The sequence below is a fragment of the Ranitomeya variabilis genome, chromosome 4 (assembly GCF_051348905.1).
Source record: "Ranitomeya variabilis isolate aRanVar5 chromosome 4, aRanVar5.hap1, whole genome shotgun sequence".
Taxonomy (NCBI): domain Eukaryota; kingdom Metazoa; phylum Chordata; class Amphibia; order Anura; family Dendrobatidae; genus Ranitomeya; species Ranitomeya variabilis.
Window position 1 is genome coordinate 315,438,235 of NC_135235.1, and position 19,455 is coordinate 315,457,689.

Sequence of the window (19,455 nt, forward strand, 5' to 3'; positions counted from 1 at the left end):
GTCAGCAGAAATATGACCAGTAATTGTCATTGAAAATTATTTTCAAATATTTAATATTACAGTTTTTATTTCAATACATTTGTTTAAACTATTAGTTATCAAGCCTATTTTGAGCTAAATGGCCAAGCCCCATTTTAAAAAAATATGACTTTTATCACTGTATGCAGTAATAACTCTGGAATGCTTCTACATATCCCCGTAATTCTGAAAGTGTTTTTTGTGACACATTGTACTTTACATTAACTGTAAATTTAGGTCAATATATTTTTAGTTTTTTTCTGTGAAAATATCTAAAGTTTGTTTAAAATTTTGAAATATTAGTCATTTTTATTCTTTGACTGCTTATATCCTTAAACCAACTTGTCGCACCACACAAAAATGTAAATAAATAGCATTTTTCATATGTGTACTTTTTGTCAGCATTCACTTTCAAACCTCCTTTTGTTTTGTTAGGATGTTAGAAATGTTAGATTTCTCACAAAATGCGGTGATGCACCATATTTCTTCAGAATCTACTGTTTGGCCACACAGCAGGGCTTTGAAAATAAGAGCGCTATTTGTATTTTGGAATGCAGATTTTGCAAGAATAGTTTGCAGGTAAAATTTGCAGAGTACCAAAAGTACCAAAACAGCAGAAACCCCACCAAAGTGACCCCATTTTAGAAATTACTTCTCACAATGAATTCATATACACCACAGCATTTCATAGTCAAACATACATGGTTGAAATCATTCAGCTAGTGTCTGATACATGCTTTCTTTATCAGCTATCAGGTTCCCTTTAAATCCTCTTACAGCTAAGTGAAATGGAAATAAACAAAACAGAGGAAAAATTACAAAAAAATAATAATTTGCTCAAATGGAAAAGTTCCCATTTCTCATCTTTTTAACATTTTATTTTCTGTAGATAGTTAAGATTTTTAGGCCTTTTACATTTTCTTTAAATAATCAGTCCACGTGCTTTGTTTATTTTCTCCTTAAAATGTAAAGAATCAAGAAAAATGATGTTGCCGAAACCCGGGATCGAACCAGGGACCTTTAGATCTTCAATCTAACGCTCTCCCATCTGAGCTATTTCGGCCAAACGAAATCAACTTTAGGAGTGCTAGACACTTGGCAAATGTCAAGCGAAACCCCTGAAAGTAGATATTTTTATTTTTGCTTTGACTGGTTTTTGCAGCATGATTTCTATTTGAAACTCCTGCTATTTTGTTGTACATATTTAATAACTTTCATTAACTCTTTGTGAATGAGTAGAAAAAAACAGCAATTTTGACAGAGATTTTTTTACATTTTCAATTTGACTCCATTCATCAGGTTCATTCAAACCCTGTGTTTGTGAGACAGGTGATGGTTGCACATAAAAGACAATGTGCATGCATAATGTTACATCAAGTTTTATTTGTTATTAAATGCAAATAATTGGAGGAAAAAAGGAGACAACAATTTAGAGAAAATATTTTAATGATTGTTAACTTTCAATGTGAAAACATTTGTCCCAAAATGTGCTGAAACTTAGATGTCAGTATCGCATGTGCATTTCAGACTTTAAAACTATGATTACCTACTTTTTAAGCTTTTGTTTATTAAGTATTTTTATGGTCTATTGATGAATGAGGTAATCAAATATGAAATTAGACTTACCGGCAATTCAGTTTATAGAAATCTCCCAGAACAGCTCCATAGGATGTGGAGTCTCCGCCCTAATAGGGAAAGAGAACACAAAGAGTTGAAATAGTCCCGCCCCATTGACCGCCCGCAGTATTTTTATAGTGCCAAGACAGCTAACATATGCACATAAAAACTATTTCACGGTCCTAGAGTTCCGTTTATAGACGACAATTTCAGATTCACCCCAAAGACTCCCAGGTAGTGGTAACTTTGGGATCAGGTTTTTTAAGGCCCATTGCTAAGTTTGGTTTGATCCCCATCTAATCAATAATTGACTGAGAATCTGTATAGTTTCATGAAAAGGTGATGTCAGAAGTGGGATTTGAACCCACACCTCCAAGAGAGACTGCGACCTGAACGCAGCGCCTTAGACCGCTCAGCCATCCTGACTTCTTGTGGATTCTGTGCCTTAACTCTTTCCAAGTTAGTCAGCAGAAATATGACCAGTAATTGTCATTGAAAATTATTTTCAAATATTTAATATTACAGTTTTTATTTCAATACATTTGTTTAAACTATTAGTTATCAAGCCTATTTTGAGCTAAATGGCCAAGCCCCATTTTAAAAAAATATGACTTTTATCACTGTATGCAGTAATAACTCTGGAATGCTTCTACATATCCCCGTAATTCTGAAAGTGTTTTTTGTGACACATTGTACTTTACATTAACTGTAAATTTAGGTCAATATATTTTTAGTTTTTTTCTGTGAAAATATCTAAAGTTTGTTTAAAATTTTGAAATATTAGTCATTTTTATTCTTTGACTGCTTATATCCTTAAACCAACTTGTCGCACCACACAAAAATGTAAATAAATAGCATTTTTCATATGTGTACTTTTTGTCAGCATTCACTTTCAAACCTCCTTTTGTTTTGTTAGGATGTTAGAAATGTTAGATTTCTCACAAAATGCGGTGATGCACCATATTTCTTCAGAATCTACTGTTTGGCCACACAGCAGGGCTTTGAAAATAAGAGCGCTATTTGTATTTTGGAATGCAGATTTTGCAAGAATAGTTTGCAGGTAAAATTTGCAGAGTACCAAAAGTACCAAAACAGCAGAAACCCCACCAAAGTGACCCCATTTTAGAAATTACTTCTCACAATGAATTCATATACACCACAGCATTTCATAGTCAAACATACATGGTTGAAATCATTCAGCTAGTGTCTGATACATGCTTTCTTTATCAGCTATCAGGTTCCCTTTAAATCCTCTTACAGCTAAGTGAAATGGAAATAAACAAAACAGAGGAAAAATTACAAAAAAATAATAATTTGCTCAAATGGAAAAGTTCCCATTTCTCATCTTTTTAACATTTTATTTTCTGTAGATAGTTAAGATTTTTAGGCCTTTTACATTTTCTTTAAATAATCAGTCCACGTGCTTTGTTTATTTTCTCCTTAAAATGTAAAGAATCAAGAAAAATGATGTTGCCGAAACCCGGGATCGAACCAGGGACCTTTAGATCTTCAATCTAACGCTCTCCCATCTGAGCTATTTCGGCCAAACGAAATCAACTTTAGGAGTGCTAGACACTTGGCAAATGTCAAGCGAAACCCCTGAAAGTAGATATTTTTATTTTTGCTTTGACTGGTTTTTGCAGCATGATTTCTATTTGAAACTCCTGCTATTTTGTTGTACATATTTAATAACTTTCATTAACTCTTTGTGAATGAGTAGAAAAAAACAGCAATTTTGACAGAGATTTTTTTACATTTTCAATTTGACTCCATTCATCAGGTTCATTCAAACCCTGTGTTTGTGAGACAGGTGATGGTTGCACATAAAAGACAATGTGCATGCATAATGTTACATCAAGTTTTATTTGTTATTAAATGCAAATAATTGGAGGAAAAAAGGAGACAACAATTTAGAGAAAATATTTTAATGATTGTTAACTTTCAATGTGAAAACATTTGTCCCAAAATGTGCTGAAACTTAGATGTCAGTATCGCATGTGCATTTCAGACTTTAAAACTATGATTACCTACTTTTTAAGCTTTTGTTTATTAAGTATTTTTATGGTCTATTGATGAATGAGGTAATCAAATATGAAATTAGACTTACCGGCAATTCAGTTTATAGAAATCTCCCAGAACAGCTCCATAGGATGTGGAGTCTCCGCCCTAATAGGGAAAGAGAACACAAAGAGTTGAAATAGTCCTGCCCCATTGACCGCCCGCAGTATTTTTATAGTGCCAAGACAGCTAACATATGCACATAAAAACTATTTCACGGTCCTAGAGTTCCGTTTATAGACGACAATTTCAGATTCACCCCAAAGACTCCCAGGTATTGGTAACTTTGGGATCAGGTTTTTTAAGGCCCATTGCTAAGTTTGGTTTGATCCCCATCTAATCAATAATTGACTGAGAATCTGTATAGTTTCATGAAAAGGTGATGTCAGAAGTGGGATTTGAACCCACACCTCCAAGAGAGACTGCGACCTGAACGCAGCGCCTTAGACCGCTCAGCCATCCTGACTTCTTGTGGATTCTGTGCCTTAACTCTTTCCAAGTTAGTCAGCAGAAATATGACCAGTAATTGTCATTGAAAATTATTTTCAAATATTTAATATTACAGTTTTTATTTCAATACATTTGTTTAAACTATTAGTTATCAAGCCTATTTTGAGCTAAATGGCCAAGCCCCATTTTAAAAAAATATGACTTTTATCACTGTATGCAGTAATAACTCTGGAATGCTTCTACATATCCCCGTAATTCTGAAAGTGTTTTTTGTGACACATTGTACTTTACATTAACTGTAAATTTAGGTCAATATATTTTTAGTTTTTTTCTGTGAAAATATCTAAAGTTTGTTTAAAATTTTGAAATATTAGTCATTTTTATTCTTTGACTGCTTATATCCTTAAACCAACTTGTCGCACCACACAAAAATGTAAATAAATAGCATTTTTCATATGTGTACTTTTTGTCAGCATTCACTTTCAAACCTCCTTTTGTTTTGTTAGGATGTTAGAAATGTTAGATTTCTCACAAAATGCGGTGATGCACCATATTTCTTCAGAATCTACTGTTTGGCCACACAGCAGGGCTTTGAAAATAAGAGCGCTATTTGTATTTTGGAATGCAGATTTTGCAAGAATAGTTTGCAGGTAAAATTTGCAGAGTACCAAAAGTACCAAAACAGCAGAAACCCCACCAAAGTGACCCCATTTTAGAAATTACTTCTCACAATGAATTCATATACACCACAGCATTTCATAGTCAAACATACATGGTTGAAATCATTCAGCTAGTGTCTGATACATGCTTTCTTTATCAGCTATCAGGTTCCCTTTAAATCCTCTTACAGCTAAGTGAAATGGAAATAAACAAAACAGAGGAAAAATTACAAAAAAATAATAATTTGCTCAAATGGAAAAGTTCCCATTTCTCATCTTTTTAACATTTTATTTTCTGTAGATAGTTAAGATTTTTAGGCCTTTTACATTTTCTTTAAATAATCAGTCCACGTGCTTTGTTTATTTTCTCCTTAAAATGTAAAGAATCAAGAAAAATGATGTTGCCGAAACCCGGGATCGAACCAGGGACCTTTAGATCTTCAATCTAACGCTCTGCCATCTGAGCTATTTCGGCCAAACGAAAACAACTTTAGGAGTGCTAGACACTTGGCAAATGTCAAGCGAAACCCCTGAAAGTAGATATTTTTATTTTTGCTTTGACTGGTTTTTGCAGCATGATTTCTATTTGAAACTCCTGCTATTTTGTTGTACATATTTAATAACTTTCATTAACTCTTTGTGAATGAGTAGAAAAAAACAGCAATTTTGACAGAGATTTTTTTACATTTTCAATTTGACTCCATTCATCAGGTCAGGTTCATTCAAACCCTGTGTTTGTGAGACAGGTGATGGTTGCACATAAAAGACAATGTGCATGTATAATGTTACATCAAGTTTTATTTGTTATTAAATGCAAATAATTGGAGGAAAAAAGGAGACAACAATTTAGAGAAAATATTTTAATGATTGTTAACTTTCAATGTGAAAACATTTGTCCCAAAATGTGCTGAAACTTAGATGTCAGTATCGCATGTGCATTTCAGACTTTAAAACTATGATTACCTACTTTTTAAGCTTTTGTTTATTAAGTATTTTTATGGTCTATTGATGAATGAGGTAATCAAATATGAAATTAGACTTACCGGCAATTCAGTTTATAGAAATCTCCCAGAACAGCCCCATAGGATGTGGAGTCTCCGCCCTAATAGGGAAAGAGAACACAAAGAGTTGAAATAGTCCCGCCCCATTGACCGCCCGCAGTATTTTTATAGTGCCAAGACAGCTAACATATGCACATAAAAACTATTTCACGGTCCTAGAGTTCCGTTTATAGACGACAATTTCAGATTCACCCCAAAGACTCCCAGGTAGTGGTAACTTTGGGATCAGGTTTTTTAAGGCCCATTGCTAAGTTTGGTTTGATCCCCATCTAATCAATAATTGACTGAGAATCTGTGTAGTTTCATGAAAAGGTGATGTCAGAAGTGGGATTTGAACCCACGCCTCCAAGAGAGACTGCGACCTGAACGCAGCGCCTTAGACCGCTCAGCCATCCTGACTTCTTGTGGATTCTGTGCCTTAACTCTTTCCAAGTTAGTCAGCAGAAATATGACCAGTAATTGTCATTGAAAATTATTTTCAAATATTTAATATTACAGTTTTTATTTCAATACATTTGTTTAAACTATTAGTTATCAAGCCTATTTTGAGCTAAATGGCCAAGCCCCATTGTAAAAAAATATGACTTTTATCACTGTATGCAGTAATAACTCTGGAATGCTTCTACATATCCCCGTAATTCTGAAAGTGTTTTTTGTGACACATTGTACTTTACATTAACTGTAAATTTAGGTCAATATATTTTTAGTTTTTTTCTGTGAAAATATCTAAAGTTTGTTTAAAATTTTGAAATATTAGTCATTTTTATTCTTTGACTGCTTATATCCTTAAACCAACTTGTCGCACCACACAAAAATGTAAATAAATAGCATTTTTCATATGTGTACTTTTTGTCAGCATTCACTTTCAAACCTCCTTTTGTTTTGTTAGGATGTTAGAAATGTTAGATTTCTCACAAAATGCGGTGATGCACCATATTTCTTCAGAATCTACTGTTTGGCCACACAGCAGGGCTTTGAAAATAAGAGCGCTATTTGGATTTTGGAATGCCGATTTTGCAAGAATAGTTTGCAGGTAAAATTTGAAGAGTACCAAAAGTACCAAAACAGCAGAAACCCCACCAAAGTGACCCCATTTTAGAAATTACTTCTCACAATGAATTCATATACACCACAGCATTTCATAGTCAAACATACATGGTTGAAATCATTCAGCTAGTGTCTGATACATGCTTTCTTTATCAGCTATCAGGTTCCCTTTAAATCCTCTTACAGCTAAGTGAAATGGAAATAAACAAAACAAAGGAAAAATTACAAAAAAATAATAATTTGCTCAAATGGAAAAGTTCCCAATTCTCATCTTTTTAACATTTTATTTTCTGTAGATAGTTAAGATTTTTAGGCCTTTTACATTTTCTTTAAATAATCAGTCCACGTGCTTTGTTTATTTTCTCCTTAAAATGTAAAGAATCAAGAAAAATCATGTTGCCGAAACCCGGGATCGAACCAGGGACCTTTAGATCTTCAATCTAACGCTCTCCCATCTGAGCAATTCCGGCCAAACGAAAACAACTTTAGGAGTGCTAGACACTTGGCAAATGTCAAGCGAAACCCCTGAAAGTAGATATTTTTATTTTTGCTTTGACTGGTTTTTGCAGCATGATTTCTATTTGAAACTCCTGCTATTTTGTTGTACATATTTAATAACTTTCATTAACTCTTTGTGAATGAGTAGAAAAAAACAGCAATTTTGACAGAGATTTTTTTACATTTTCAATTTGACTCCATTCATCAGGTTCATTCAAACCCTGTGTTTGTGAGACAGGTGATGGTTGCACATAAAAGACAATGTGCATGCATAATGTTACATCAAGTTTTATTTGTTATTAAATGCAAATAATTGGAGGAAAAAAGGAGACAACAATTTAGAGAAAATATTTTAATGATTGTTAACTTTCAATGTGAAAACATTTGTCCCAAAATGTTCTGAAACTTAGATGTCAGTATCGCATGTGCATTTCAGACTTTAAAACTATGATTACCTACTTTTTAAGCTTTTGTTTATTAAGTATTTTTATGGTCTATTGATGAATGAGGTAATCAAATATGAAATTAGACTTACCGGCAATTCAGTTTATAGAAATCTCCCAGAACAGCCCCATAGGATGTGGAGTCTCCGCCCTAATAGGGAAAGAGAACACAAAGAGTTGAAATAGTCCCGCCCCATTGACCGCCCGCAGTATTTTTATAGTGCCAAGACAGCTAACATATGCACATAAAAACTATTTCACGGTCCTAGAGTTCCGTTTATAGACGACAATTTCAGATTCACCCCAAAGACTCCCAGGTAGTGGTAACTTTGGGATCAGGTTTTTTAAGGCCCATTGCTAAGTTTGGTTTGATCCCCATCTAATCAATAATTGACTGAGAATCTGTATAGTTTCATGAAAAGGTGATGTCAGAAGTGGGATTTGAACCCATGCCTCCAAGAGAGACTGCGACCTGAACGCAGCGCCTTAGACCACTCAGCCATCCTGACTTCTTGTGGATTCTGTGCCTTAACTCTTTCCAAGTTAGTCAGCAGAAATATGACCAGTAATTGTCATTGAAAATTATTTTCAAATATTTAATATTACAGTTTTTATTTCAATACATTTGTTTAAACTATTAGTTATCAAGCCTATTTTGAGCTAAATGGCCAAGCCCCATTTTAAAAAAATATGACTTTTATCACTGTATGCAGTAATAACTCTGGAATGCTTCTACATATCCCCGTAATTCTGAAAGTGTTTTTTGTGACACATTGTACTTTACATTAACTGTAAATTTAGGTCAATATATTTTTAGTTTTTTTCTGTGAAAATATCTAAAGTTTGTTTAAAATTTTGAAATATTAGTCATTTTTATTCTTTGACTGCTTATATCCTTAAACCAACTTGTCGCACCACACAAAAATGTAAATAAATAGCATTTTTCATATGTGTACTTTTTGTCAGCATTCACTTTCAAACCTCCTTTTGTTTTGTTAGGATGTTAGAAATGTTAGATTTCTCACAAAATGCGGTGATGCACCATATTTCTTCAGAATCTACTGTTTGGCCACACAGCAGGGCTTTGAAAATAAGAGCGCTATTTGGATTTTGGAATGCAGATTTTGCAAGAATAGTTTGCAGGTAAAATTTGCAGAGTACCAAAAGTACCAAAACAGCAGAAACCCCACCAAAGTGACCCCATTTTAGAAATTACTTCTCACAATGAATTCATATACACCACAGCATTTCATAGTCAAACATACATGGTTGAAATCATTCAGCTAGTGTCTGATACATGCTTTCTTTATCAGCTATCAGGTTCCCTTTAAATCCTCTTACAGCTAAGTGAAATGGAAATAAACAAAACAGAGGAAAAATTACAAAAAAATAATAATTTGCTCAAATGGAAAAGTTCCCATTTCTCATCTTTTTAACATTTTATTTTCTGTAGATAGTTAAGATTTTTAGGCCTTTTACATTTTCTTTAAATAATCAGTCCACGTGCTTTGTTTATTTTCTCCTTAAAATGTAAAGAATCAAGAAAAATGATGTTGCCGAAACCCGGGATCGAAGCAGGGACCTTTAGATCTTCAATCTAACGCTCTCCCATCTGAGCTATTTCGGCCAAAAGAAATCAACTTTAGGAGTGCTAGACACTTGGCAAATGTCAAGCGAAACCCCTGAAAGTAGATATTTTTATTTTTGCTTTGACTGGTTTTTGCAGCATGATTTCTATTTGAAACTCCTGCTATTTTGTTGTACATATTTAATAACTTTCATTAACTCTTTGTGAATGAGTAGAAAAAAACAGCAATTTTGACAGAGATTTTTTTACATTTTCAATTTGACTCCATTCATCAGGTTCATTCAAACCCTGTGTTTGTGAGACAGGTGATGGTTGCACATAAAAGACAATGTGCATGCATAATGTTACATCAAGTTTTATTTGTTATTAAATGCAAATAATTGGAGGAAAAAAGGAGACAACAATTTAGAGAAAATATTTTAATGATTGTTAACTTTCAATGTGAAAACATTTGTCCCAAAATGTTCTGAAACTTAGATGTCAGTATCGCATGTGCATTTCAGACTTTAAAACTATGATTACCTACTTTTTAAGCTTTTGTTTATTAAGTATTTTTATGGTCTATTGATGAATGAGGTAATCAAATATGAAATTAGACTTACCGGCAATTCAGTTTATAGAAATCTCCCAGAACAGCCCCATAGGATGTGGAGTCTCCGCCCTAATAGGGAAAGAGAACACAAAGAGTTGAAATAGTCCCGCCCCATTGACCGCCCGCAGTATTTTTATAGTGCCAAGACAGCTAACATATGCACATAAAAACTATTTCACGGTCCTAGAGTTCCGTTTATAGACGACAATTTCAGATTCACCCCAAAGACTCCCAGGTAGTGGTAACTTTGGGATCAGGTTTTTTAAGGCCCATTGCTAAGTTTGGTTTGATCCCCATCTAATCAATAATTGACTGAGAATCTGTATAGTTTCATGAAAAGGTGATGTCAGAAGTGGGATTTGAACCCACGCCTCCAAGAGAGACTGCGACCTGAACGCAGCGCCTTAGACCACTCAGCCATCCTGACTTCTTGTGGATTCTGTGCCTTAACTCTTTCCAAGTTAGTCAGCAGAAATATGACCAGTAATTGTCATTGAAAATTATTTTCAAATATTTAATATTACAGTTTTTATTTCAATACATTTGTTTAAACTATTAGTTATCAAGCCTATTTTGAGCTAAATGGCCAAGCCCCATTTTAAAAAAATATGACTTTTATCACTGTATGCAGTAATAACTCTGGAATGCTTCTACATATCCCCGTAATTCTGAAAGTGTTTTTTGTGACACATTGTACTTTACATTAACTGTAAATTTAGGTCAATATATTTTTAGTTTTTTTCTGTGAAAATATCTAAAGTTTGTTTAAAATTTTGAAATATTAGTCATTTTTATTCTTTGACTGCTTATATCCTTAAACCAACTTGTCGCACCACACAAAAATGTAAATAAATAGCATTTTTCATATGTGTACTTTTTGTCAGCATTCACTTTCAAACCTCCTTTTGTTTTGTTAGGATGTTAGAAATGTTAGATTTCTCACAAAATGCGGTGATGCACCATATTTCTTCAGAATCTACTGTTTGGCCACACAGCAGGGCTTTGAAAATAAGAGCGCTATTTGGATTTTGGAATGCAGATTTTGCAAGAATAGTTTGCAGGTAAAATTTGCAGAGTACCAAAAGTACCAAAACAGCAGAAACCCCACCAAAGTGACCCCATTTTAGAAATTACTTCTCACAATGAATTCATATACACCACAGCATTTCATAGTCAAACATAAATGGTTGAAATCATTCAGCTAGTGTCTGATACATGCTTTCTTTATCAGCTATCAGGTTCCCTTTAAATCCTCTTACAGCTAAGTGAAATGGAAATAAACAAAACAGAGGAAAAATTACAAAAAAATAATAATTTGCTCAAATGGAAAAGTTCCCATTTCTCATCTTTTTAACATTTTATTTTCTGTAGATAGTTAAGATTTTTAGGCCTTTTACATTTTCTTTAAATAATCAGTCCACGTGCTTTGTTTATTTTCTCCTTAAAATGTAAAGAATCAAGAAAAATGATGTTGCCGAAACCCGGGATCGAACCAGGGACCTTTAGATCTTCAATCTAACGCTCTCCCATCTGAGCTATTTCGGCCAAACGAAATCAACTTTAGGAGTGCTAGACACTTGGCAAATGTCAAGCGAAACCCCTGAAAGTAGATATTTTTATTTTTGCTTTGACTGGTTTTTGCAGCATGATTTCTATTTGAAACTCCTGCTATTTTGTTGTACATATTTAATAACTTTCATTAACTCTTTGTGAATGAGTAGAAAAAAACAGCAATTTTGACAGAGATTTTTTTACATTTTCAATTTCACTCCATTCATCAGGTTCATTCAAACCCTGTGTTTGTGAGACAGGTGATGGTTGCACATAAAAGACAATGTGCATGCATAATGTTACATCAAGTTTTATTTGTTATTAAATGCAAATAATTGGAGGAAAAAAGGAGACAACAATTTAGAGAAAATATTTTAATGATTGTTAACTTTCAATGTGAAAACATTTGTCCCAAAATGTGCTGAAACTTAGATGTCAGTATCGCATGTGCATTTCAGACTTTAAAACTATGATTACCTACTTTTTAAGCTTTTGTTTATTAAGTATTTTTATGGTCTATTGATGAATGAGGTAATCAAATATGAAATTAGACTTACCGGCAATTCAGTTTATAGAAATCTCCCAGAACAGCCCCATAGGATGTGGAGTCTCCGCCCTAATAGGGAAAGAGAACACAAAGAGTTGAAATAGTCCCGCCCCATTGACCGCCCGCAGTATTTTTATAGTGCCAAGACAGCTAACATATGCACATAAAAACTATTTCACGGTCCTAGAGTTCCGTTTATATTCGACAATTTCAGATTCACCCCAAAGACTCCCAGGTAGTGGTAACTTTGGGATCAGGTTTTTTAAGGCCCATTGCTAAGTTTGGTTTGATCCCCATCTAATCAATAATTGACTGAGAATCTGTATAGTTTCATGAAAAGGTGATGTCAGAAGTGGGATTTGAACCCACGCCTCCAAGAGAGACTGCGACCTGAACGCAGCGCCTTAGACCGCTCAGCCATCCTGACTTCTTGTGGATTCTGTGCCTTAACTCTTTCCAAGTTAGTCAGCAGAAATATGACCAGTAATTGTCATTGAAAATTATTTTCAAATATTTAATATTACAGTTTTTATTTCAATACATTTGTTTAAACTATTAGTTATCAAGCCTATTTTGAGCTAAATGGCCAAGCCCCATTTTAAAAAAATATGACTTTTATCACTGTATGCAGTAATAACTCTGGAATGCTTCTACATATCCCCGTAATTCTGAAAGTGTTTTTTGTGACACATTGTACTTTACATTAACTGTAAATTTAGGTCAATATATTTTTAGTTTTTTTCTGTGAAAATATCTAAAGTTTGTTTAAAATTTTGAAATATTAGTCATTTTTATTCTTTGACTGCTTATATCCTTAAACCAACTTGTCGCACCACACAAAAATGTAAATAAATAGCATTTTTCATATGTGTACTTTTTGTCAGCATTCACTTTCAAACCTCCTTTTGTTTTGTTAGGATGTTAGAAATGTTAGATTTCTCACAAAATGCGGTGATGCACCATATTTCTTCAGAATCTACTGTTTGGCCACACAGCAGGGCTTTGAAAATAAGAGCGCTATTTGGATTTTGGAATGCAGATTTTGCAAGAATAGTTTGCAGGTAAAATTTGCAGAGTACCAAAAGTACCAAAACAGCAGAAACCCCACCAAAGTGACCCCATTTTAGAAATTACTTCTCACAATGAATTCATATACACCACAGCATTTCATAGTCAAACATACATGGTTGAAATCATTCAGCTAGTGTCTGATACATGCTTTCTTTATCAGCTATCAGGTTCCCTTTAAATCCTCTTACAGCTAAGTGAAATGGAAATAAACAAAACAGAGGAAAAATTACAAAAAAATAATAATTTGCTCAAATGGAAAAGTTCCCATTTCTCATCTTTTTAACATTTTATTTTCTGTAGATAGTTAAGATTTTTAGGCCTTTTACATTTTCTTTAAATAATCAGTCCACGTGCTTTGTTTATTTTCTCCTTAAAATGTAAAGAATCAAGAAAAATGATGTTGCCGAAACCCGGGATCGAACCAGGGACCTTTAGATCTTCAATCTAACGCTCTCCCATCTGAGCTATTTCGGCCAAACAAAATCAACTTCAGGAGTGCTAGACACTTGGCAAATGTCAAGCGAAACCCCTGAAAGTAGATATTTTTATTTTTGCTTTGACTGGTTTTTGCAGCATGATTTCTATTTGAAACTCCTGCTATTTTGTTGTACATATTTAATAACTTTCATTAACTCTTTGTGAATGAGTAGAAAAAAACAGCAATTTTGACAGAGATTTTTTTACATTTTCAATTTGACTCCATTCATCAGGTTCATTCAAACCCTGTGTTTGTGAGACAGGTGATGGTTGCACATAAAAGACAATGTGCATGCATAATGTTACATCAAGTTTTATTTGTTATTAAATGCAAATAATTGGAGGAAAAAAGGAGACAACAATTTAGAGAAAATATTTTAATGATTGTTAACTTTCAATGTGAAAACATTTGTCCCAAAATGTGCTGAAACTTAGATGTCAGTATCGCATGTGCATTTCAGACTTTAAAACTATGATTACCTACTTTTTAAGCTTTTGTTTATTAAGTATTTTTATGGTCTATTGATGAATGAGGTAATCAAATATGAAATTAGACTTACCGGCAATTCAGTTTATAGAAATCTCCCAGAACAGCTCCATAGGATGTGGAGTCTCCGCCCTAATAGGGAAAGAGAACACAAAGAGTTGAAATAGTCCCGCCCCATTGACCGCCCGCAGTATTTTTATAGTGCCAAGACAGCTAACATATGCACATAAAAACTATTTCACGGTCCTAGAGTTCCGTTTATAGACGACAATTTCAGATTCACCCCAAAGACTCCCAGGTAGTGGTAACTTTGGGATCAGGTTTTTTAAGGCCCATTGCTAAGTTTGGTTTGATCCCCATCTAATCAATAATTGACTGAGAATCTGTGTAGTTTTATGAAAAGGTGATGTCAGAAGTGGGATTTGAACCCACGCCTCCAAGAGAGACTGCGACCTGAACGCAGCGCCTTAGACCGCTCAGCCATCCTGACTTCTTGTGGATTCTGTGCCTTAACTCTTTCCAAGTTAGTCAGCAGAAATATGACCAGTAATTGTCATTGAAAATTATTTTCAAATATTTAATATTACAGTTTTTATTTCAATACATTTGTTTAAACTATTAGTTATCAAGCCTATTTTGAGCTAAATGGCCAAGCCCCATTTTAAAAAAATATGACTTTTATCACTGTATGCAGTAATAACTCTGGAATGCTTCTACATATCCCCGTAATTCTGAAAGTGTTTTTTGTGACACATTGTACTTTACATTAACTGTAAATTTAGGTCAATATATTTTTTGTTTTTTTCTGTGAAAATATCTAAAGTTTGTTTAAAATTTTGAAATATTAGTCATTTTTATTCTTTGACTGCTTATATCCTTAAACCAACTTGTCGCACCACACAAAAATGTAAATAAATAGCATTTTTCATATGTGTACTTTTTGTCAGCATTCACTTTCAAACCTCCTTTTGTTTTGTTAGGATGTTAGAAATGTTAGATTTCTCACAAAATGCGGTGATGCACCATATTTCTTCAGAATCTACTGTTTGGCCACACAGCAGGGCTTTGAAAATAAGAGCGCTATTTGGATTTTGGAATGCAGATTTTGCAAGAATAGTTTGCAGGTAAAATTTGCAGAGTACCAAAAGTACCAAAACAGCAGAAACCCCACCAAAGTGACCCCATTTTAGAAATTACTTCTCACAATGAATTCATATACACCACAGCATTTCATAGTCAAACATAAATGGTTGAAATCATTCAGCTAGTGTCTGATACATGCTTTCTTTATCAGCTATCAGGTTCCCTTTAAATCCTCTTACAGCTAAGTGAAATGGAAATAAACAAAACAGAGGAAAAATTACAAAAAAATAATAATTTGCTCAAATGGAAAAGTTCCCATTTCTCATCTTTTTAACATTTTATTTTCTGTAGATAGTTAAGATTTTTAGGCCTTTTACATTGTCTTTAAATAATCAGTCCACGTGCTTTGTTTATTTTCTCCTTAAAATGTAAAGAATCAAGAAAAATGATGTTGCCGAAACCCAGGATCGAACCAGGGACCTTTAGATCTTCAATCTAACGCTCTCCCATCTGAGCTATTTCGGCCAATCGAAAACAACTTTAGGAGTGCTAGACACATGGCAAATGTCAAGCGAAACCCCTGAAAGTAGATATTTTTATTTTTGCTTTGACTGGTTTTTGCAGCATGATTTCTATTTGAAACTCCTGCTATTTTGTTGTACATATTTAATAACTTTCATTAACTCTTTGTGAATGAGTAGAAAAAAACAGCAATTTTGACAGAGATTTTTTTACATTTTCAATTTCACTCCATTCATCAGGTTCATTCAAACCCTGTGTTTGTGAGACAGGTGATGGTTGCACATAAAAGACAATGTGCATGCATAATGTTACATCAAGTTTTATTTGTTATTAAATGCAAATAATTGGAGGAAAAAAGGAGACAACAATTTAGAGAAAATATTTTAATGATTGTTAACTTTCAATGTGAAAACATTTGTCCCAAAATGTGCTGAAACTTAGATGTCAGTATCGCATGTGCATTTCAGACTTTAAAACTATGATTACCTACTTTTTAAGCTTTTGTTTATTAAGTATTTTTATGGTCTATTGATGAATGAGGTAATCAAATATGAAATTAGACTTACCGGCAATTCAGTTTATAGAAATCTCCCAGAACAGCCCCATAGGATGTGGAGTCTCCGCCCTAATAGGGAAAGAGAACACAAAGAGTTGAAATAGTCCCGCCCCATTGACCGCCCGCAGTATTTTTATAGTGCCAAGACAGCTAACATATGCACATAAAAACTATTTCACGGTCCTAGAGTTCCGTTTATAGACGACAATTTCAGATTCACCCCAAAGACTCCCAGGTAGTGGTAACTTTGGGATCAGGTTTTTTAAGGCCCATTGCTAAGTTTGGTTTGATCCCCATCTAATCAATAATTGACTGAGAATCTGTATAGTTTCATGAAAAGGTGATGTCAGAAGTGGGATTTGAACCCACGCCTCCAAGAGAGACTGCGACCTGAACGCAGCGCCTTAGACCGCTCAGCCATCCTGACTTCTTGTGGATTCTGTGCCTTAACTCTTTCCAAGTTAGTCAGCAGAAATATGACCAGTAATTGTCATTGAAAATTATTTTCAAATATTTAATATTACAGTTTTTATTTCAATACATTTGTTTAAACTATTAGTTATCAAGCCTATTTTGAGCTAAATGGCCAAGCCCCATTTTAAAAAAATATGACTTTTATCACTGTATGCAGTAATAACTCTGGAATGCTTCTACATATCCCCGTAATTCTGAAAGTGTTTTTTGTGACACATTGTACTTTACATTAACTGTAAATTTAGGTCAATATATTTTTAGTTTTTTTCTGTGAAAATATCTAAAGTTTGTTTAAAATTTTGAAATATTAGTCATTTTTATTCTTTGACTGCTTATATCCTTAAACCAACTTGTCGCACCACACAAAAATGTAAATAAATAGCATTTTTCATATGTGTACTTTTTGTCAGCATTCACTTTCAAACCTCCTTTTGTTTTGTTAGGATGTTAGAAATGTTAGATTTCTCACAAAATGCGGTGATGCACCATATTTCTTCAGAATCTACTGTTTGGCCACACAGCAGGGCTTTGAAAATAAGTGCGCTATTTGGATTTTGGAATGCAGATTTTGCAAGAATAGTTTGCAGGTAAAATTTGCAGAGTACCAAAAGTACCAAAACAGCAGAAACCCCACCAAAGTGACCCCATTTTAGAAATTACTTCTCACAATGAATTCATATACACCACAGCATTTCATAGTCAAACATACATGGTTGAAATCATTCAGCTAGTGTCTGATACATGCTTTCTTTATCAGCTATCAGGTTCCCTTTAAATCCTCTTACAGCTAAGTGAAATGGAAATAAACAAAACAGAGGAAAAATTACAAAAAAATAATAATTTGCTCAAATGGAAAAGTTCCCATTTCTCATCTTTTTAACATTTTATTTTCTGTAGATAGTTAAGATTTTTAGGCCTTTTACATTTTCTTTAAATAATCAGTCCACGTGCTTTGTTTATTTTCTCCTTAAAATGTAAAGAATCAAGAAAAATGATGTTGCCGAAACCCGGGATCGAACCAGGGACCTTTAGATCTTCAATCTAACGCTCTCCCATCTGAGCTATTTCGGCCAAACGAAAACAACTTTAGGAGTGCTAGACACTTGGCAAATGTCAAGCGAAACCCCTGAAAGTAGATATTTTTATTTTTGCTTTGACTGGTTTTTGCAGCATGATTTCTATTTGAAACTCCTGCTATTTTGTTGTACATATTTAATAACTTTCATTAACTCTTTGTGAATGAGTAGAAAAAAACAGCAATTTTGACAGAGATTTTTTTACATTTTCAATTTGACTCCATTCATCAGGTTCATTCAAACCCTGTGTTTGTGAGACAGGTGATGGTTGCACTTAAAAGACAATGTGCATGCATAATGTTACATCAAGTTTTATTTGTTATTAAATGCAAATAATTGGAGGAAAAAAGGAGACAACAATTTAGAGAAAATATTTTAATGATTGTTAACTTTCAATGTGAAAACATTTGTCCCAAAATGTGCTGAAACTTAGATGTCAGTATCGCATGTGCATTTCAGACTTTAAAACTATGATTACCTACTTTTTAAGCTTTTGTTTATTAAGTATTTTTATGGTCTATTGATGAATGAGGTAATCAAATATGAAATTAGACTTACCGGCAATTCAGTTTATAGAAATCTCCCAGAACAGCTCCATAGGATGTGGAGTCTCCGCCCTAATAGGGAAAGAGAACACAAAGAGTTGAAATAGTCCCGCCCCATTGACCGCCCGCAGTATTTTTATAGAGCCAAGACAGCTAACATATGCACATAAAAACTATTTCACGGTCCTAGAGTTCCGTTTATAGACGACAATTTCAGATTCACCCCAAAGACTCCCAGGTAGTGGTAACTTTGGGATCAGGTTTTTTAAGGCCCATTGCTAAGTTTGGTTTGATCCCCATCTAATCAATAATTGACTGAGAATCTGTATAGTTTCATGAAAAGGTGATGTCAGAAGTGGGATTTGAACCCACGCCTCCAAGAGAGACTGCGACCTGAACGCAGCGCCTTAGACCGCTCAGCCATCCTGACTACTTGTGGATTCTGTGCCTTAACTCTTTCCAAGTTAGTCAGCAGAAATATGACCAGTAATTGTCATTGAAAATTATTTTCAAATATTTAATATTACAGTTTTTATTTCAATACATTTGTTTAAACTATTAGTTATCAAGCCTATTTTGAGCTAAATGGCCAAGCCCCATTTTAAAAAAATATGACTTTTATCACTGTATGCAGTAATAACTCTGGAATGCTTCTACATATCCCCGTAATTCTGAAAGTGTTTTTTGTGACACATTGTACTTTACATTAACTGTAAATTTAGGTCAATATATTTTTAGTTTTTTTCTGTGAAAATATCTAAAGTTTGTTTAAAATTTTGAAATATTAGTCATTTTTATTCTTTGACTGCTTATATCCTTAAACCAACTTGTCGCACCACACAAAAATGTAAATAAATAGCATTTTTCATATGTGTACTTTTTGTCAGCATTCACTTTCAAACCTCCTTTTGTTTTGTTAGGATGTTAAAAATGTTAGATTTCTCACAAAATGCGGTGATGCACCATATTTCTTCAGAATCTACTGTTTGGCCACACAGCAGGGCTTTGAAAATAAGAGCGCTATTTGGATTTTGG

The 19,455-nt window shown here is 33.8% G+C and overlaps 16 non-coding genes across 16 annotated transcripts; all 16 read right to left on the bottom strand.

Annotated features, from left to right (window-relative positions):
* Positions 1-1,008: 1,008 nt before the first annotated feature.
* On the bottom strand, positions 1,009-1,081 carry TRNAF-GAA (transfer RNA phenylalanine (anticodon GAA)). The gene has a single exon. It is a non-coding gene; the product is annotated as a tRNA-Phe (tRNA).
* An 897-nt stretch (positions 1,082-1,978) lies between these two features.
* TRNAL-CAG (transfer RNA leucine (anticodon CAG)) lies at positions 1,979-2,061 on the bottom strand. The gene has a single exon. It is a non-coding gene; the product is annotated as a tRNA-Leu (tRNA).
* A 1,045-nt stretch (positions 2,062-3,106) lies between these two features.
* TRNAF-GAA (transfer RNA phenylalanine (anticodon GAA)) lies at positions 3,107-3,179 on the bottom strand. The gene has a single exon. It is a non-coding gene; the product is annotated as a tRNA-Phe (tRNA).
* Positions 3,180-4,076: 897 nt separating this feature from the next.
* TRNAL-CAG (transfer RNA leucine (anticodon CAG)) lies at positions 4,077-4,159 on the bottom strand. Its single transcript has one exon. It is a non-coding gene; the product is annotated as a tRNA-Leu (tRNA).
* A 1,045-nt stretch (positions 4,160-5,204) lies between these two features.
* Positions 5,205-5,277, bottom strand: TRNAF-GAA (transfer RNA phenylalanine (anticodon GAA)). The gene has a single exon. It is a non-coding gene; the product is annotated as a tRNA-Phe (tRNA).
* A 902-nt stretch (positions 5,278-6,179) lies between these two features.
* Positions 6,180-6,262, bottom strand: TRNAL-CAG (transfer RNA leucine (anticodon CAG)). The gene has a single exon. It is a non-coding gene; the product is annotated as a tRNA-Leu (tRNA).
* A 2,015-nt stretch (positions 6,263-8,277) lies between these two features.
* On the bottom strand, positions 8,278-8,360 carry TRNAL-CAG (transfer RNA leucine (anticodon CAG)). The gene has a single exon. It is a non-coding gene; the product is annotated as a tRNA-Leu (tRNA).
* A 2,015-nt stretch (positions 8,361-10,375) lies between these two features.
* Positions 10,376-10,458, bottom strand: TRNAL-CAG (transfer RNA leucine (anticodon CAG)). The gene has a single exon. It is a non-coding gene; the product is annotated as a tRNA-Leu (tRNA).
* A 1,045-nt stretch (positions 10,459-11,503) lies between these two features.
* On the bottom strand, positions 11,504-11,576 carry TRNAF-GAA (transfer RNA phenylalanine (anticodon GAA)). The gene has a single exon. It is a non-coding gene; the product is annotated as a tRNA-Phe (tRNA).
* An 897-nt stretch (positions 11,577-12,473) lies between these two features.
* On the bottom strand, positions 12,474-12,556 carry TRNAL-CAG (transfer RNA leucine (anticodon CAG)). Its single transcript has one exon. It is a non-coding gene; the product is annotated as a tRNA-Leu (tRNA).
* Positions 12,557-13,601: 1,045 nt separating this feature from the next.
* TRNAF-GAA (transfer RNA phenylalanine (anticodon GAA)) lies at positions 13,602-13,674 on the bottom strand. The gene has a single exon. It is a non-coding gene; the product is annotated as a tRNA-Phe (tRNA).
* An 897-nt stretch (positions 13,675-14,571) lies between these two features.
* On the bottom strand, positions 14,572-14,654 carry TRNAL-CAG (transfer RNA leucine (anticodon CAG)). Its single transcript has one exon. It is a non-coding gene; the product is annotated as a tRNA-Leu (tRNA).
* A 1,045-nt stretch (positions 14,655-15,699) lies between these two features.
* TRNAF-GAA (transfer RNA phenylalanine (anticodon GAA)) lies at positions 15,700-15,772 on the bottom strand. The gene has a single exon. It is a non-coding gene; the product is annotated as a tRNA-Phe (tRNA).
* An 897-nt stretch (positions 15,773-16,669) lies between these two features.
* On the bottom strand, positions 16,670-16,752 carry TRNAL-CAG (transfer RNA leucine (anticodon CAG)). Its single transcript has one exon. It is a non-coding gene; the product is annotated as a tRNA-Leu (tRNA).
* A 1,045-nt stretch (positions 16,753-17,797) lies between these two features.
* TRNAF-GAA (transfer RNA phenylalanine (anticodon GAA)) lies at positions 17,798-17,870 on the bottom strand. Its single transcript has one exon. It is a non-coding gene; the product is annotated as a tRNA-Phe (tRNA).
* Positions 17,871-18,767: 897 nt separating this feature from the next.
* Positions 18,768-18,850, bottom strand: TRNAL-CAG (transfer RNA leucine (anticodon CAG)). Its single transcript has one exon. It is a non-coding gene; the product is annotated as a tRNA-Leu (tRNA).
* Between the last annotated feature and the right edge of the window lie 605 nt (positions 18,851-19,455).